The 2,376-nt window shown below is 50.3% G+C and overlaps 1 long non-coding RNA gene across 1 annotated transcript; it reads left to right on the top strand.

Annotated features, from left to right (window-relative positions):
- Nucleotide 1: 1 nt before the first annotated feature.
- On the top strand, nucleotides 2-1,928 carry LOC116629772. The gene is made up of 3 exons (XR_004298818.1): nucleotides 2-64; nucleotides 978-1,178; nucleotides 1,755-1,928. It is a non-coding gene; the product is annotated as an uncharacterized LOC116629772 (long non-coding RNA).
- The last annotated feature ends 448 nt before the right edge of the window (nucleotides 1,929-2,376 follow it).

Here is a 2,376-nt window from a genome sequence, read left to right as displayed (position 1 = left end):
CGGGATGCAGAGGTGGGGAAGAAGGCCCGCTCCCGGAGAGTTCACCTATGGAGTTCCCGGCTGGGTGAGACCACGCTGTGCGGGGTGGGGTCCCGGGGGTAGGGTGCGACCCGGGAGTTGGGGGGTCCTCGAAGGCGGCGGGGAGCGAGCTAATCCCGCGAACTCAGATGAGTTTCCTAATCGTTGAAAGTCCTTCAACTGGCCGTATCCCCCAGCCCCTTGAACTCCAGGGGCCCGCGCACCCGAGCTTTTGTGGGATGGTTGCGGAGATTTCAGGGTTTCCCGGGTCGTGGAAGAGTGCACGTAAGGACCGCACATAGTCCCCAACTTCAGTGGGGTGCCCCCTGTCCCCTGGCAGAGTGCAGGTAATGGACCTTGAGCAGCACCCCGAGTTCAGCAGGGCGTCCCCTGTTCCCCCAGGCACAGGTGTGGCGGTAACAAGCCCCAGAGCGGTCCTACAACTTCAGCATCGTGGCCCATGTCCTTAGGGGGATGATGGCAATGGTCCGTTATGATCCTCCGGGAGGGTCCTCCATGTTCCTGCTCCCCCAGGCAGAGGTGTGGTGGCAACAAGCCCCAGAGCCGTCCCCCAACTTCAGCATTGTGCCCTGTGTTCCCCGGGGATGGTGGCAATGGTCCGTCAGGATCGTCTGGGAGGCTCCTCCAGGTTCCTGCTCCCCCAGGCACAGGTGTGGCGGTAACAAGCCCCAGAGCCGTCCCCCAAGTTTAGCATTGTGCCCCATGTCCCCCTGGGGATGGCGGTAATGGGCTGTCAGGATTGTGCAGGAGGGTCCTCTAGGTGGGGGCCTGGAGGCTGGATTAAACCAGATCCCAGTCAAGTTGCATGAGGAACAGATGAGTTGAGGTGTTCATTTGGAAGAGTAATTTCGCTCTTCCAGAAATGTCAGTCATTGGTCTACTTTAGAATGACGATAATTAGTACTTAAAAAACAAGTATGTGTTTCCCCTTCTCCCAGAAACCGAAGCAGGTGTGCAGGCCATAGGTCGGAGGTCCTACTTATCCCCACGTGACAGCACTTCTGTGGTCTGGCTCTATGAGACCCGAAGTTCTGAACATCAGCATGTGAGTCAGTGATGCAGCTTGTCACAGGACGTCAGCATTCAGAGAAAGCAGCAGGTCCACTTGGCACAATGTCATCTTCATGTCAGGACTGGAGGTAAAACTTCTCATTAACCCCAAACCTCTTGGGCTTTCCTCTTTGTCTAGTTGAGCCATGAAGTAAAAAGTAGCTGTCAGCATTCTGCATTTGGGTCAAGAGTTACTTACTTTCCCTGCGGGTAGAACATTGCAGGGCATCCCATTTTCTGTGTTCATTTATTGCTTACAAAATATATTCTGATCATCTGTTTCCTAGAAGTCACTTTTATTAGAAAGGGAAGTTGAAATTTACTCTTTGTGTGTTTTTAAGATATCTTTTGTTCCTCAATCTAATAGGGTTTATTCAATTGGGCCTAGGATATGGTTGAGTGGCCAGCATCTAGAGTCAGGTGGCTTTTTGTCGTCAGATACAGATTCGGATGATGTCTTGTCATTTGTGAAAGGTGATGTTTCATAATCGATTAGTCTTTTCATCAGAAGAGTTACAATTAAGGTCAAGGGAAAAATCAAAATTATTCAAAGCAGGCTTTTCCTGTTTAAAAGTTGAGCCTGAGTTTCTAGTTTTTTTAAATGTATCATCTAGATATTTTGACATGCTGTATTTTCTCTGTGGTTTCTTTGGTGATGGAGTCAGAAGGAGAGTGTTTGGGAATTCTGGATGGAGACATGCTGGTGGCATCAAGGGGCTTGTTGTCAGGAGCACTGGGCTGAGTCCTGGAACTGCTTGCCTGAGCCTAGGTGAGTGAGGTTATCCCACAGAGCTTCCGTTGACTCCTTATGAAATTGCTGGAAGGTAATATCTATGGAAAGTCTTTTTCCACAGAAACTGTTCTGCCTAATGAAGAGCCATTAAAAATGAGGGGATTTGGGCTGTATTATTCTGTAAATAATAGTTTTAACCCCCCCCCCCGTCATAGGATATGGTATTTTATTGTACAAGGAATCCTCAGAAGGCTGCAGTGAAAGAATCAGATCTCAGAGCATGTTCATGTTCCATTGATATGTTACTTACAGTTTGCACAGGTAGGAAGGTAAGTGGAGAGAAATAAGGGGAAAGTAGGTGTGACCCATTCATTCGGTAGCCTTCCACCTTTCTCATGAAAGCCTTGGGTCAGTGTCATTTTGGAAGAAGAGGGGGAATCCTGGAGCTCTGCAGCAGATGGGGGAGTTCCAGGTCTGGGTAACGCTGACAGGGGTCTCAGAGGAGAGCTGAGTGCATTGGGCAGGGCGGGCCTCAGGGGTGGCTGTGGGTCTCC

The sequence above is a fragment of the Phoca vitulina genome, unplaced genomic scaffold (assembly GCF_004348235.1).
Source record: "Phoca vitulina isolate PV1807 unplaced genomic scaffold, GSC_HSeal_1.0 scaffold3000, whole genome shotgun sequence".
NCBI classification, from domain to species: Eukaryota; Metazoa; Chordata; class Mammalia; order Carnivora; family Phocidae; genus Phoca; species Phoca vitulina.
The sequence above is the reverse complement of the archived record's forward strand: the minus strand, read 5'-3'. Positions and strand labels throughout refer to the sequence as shown.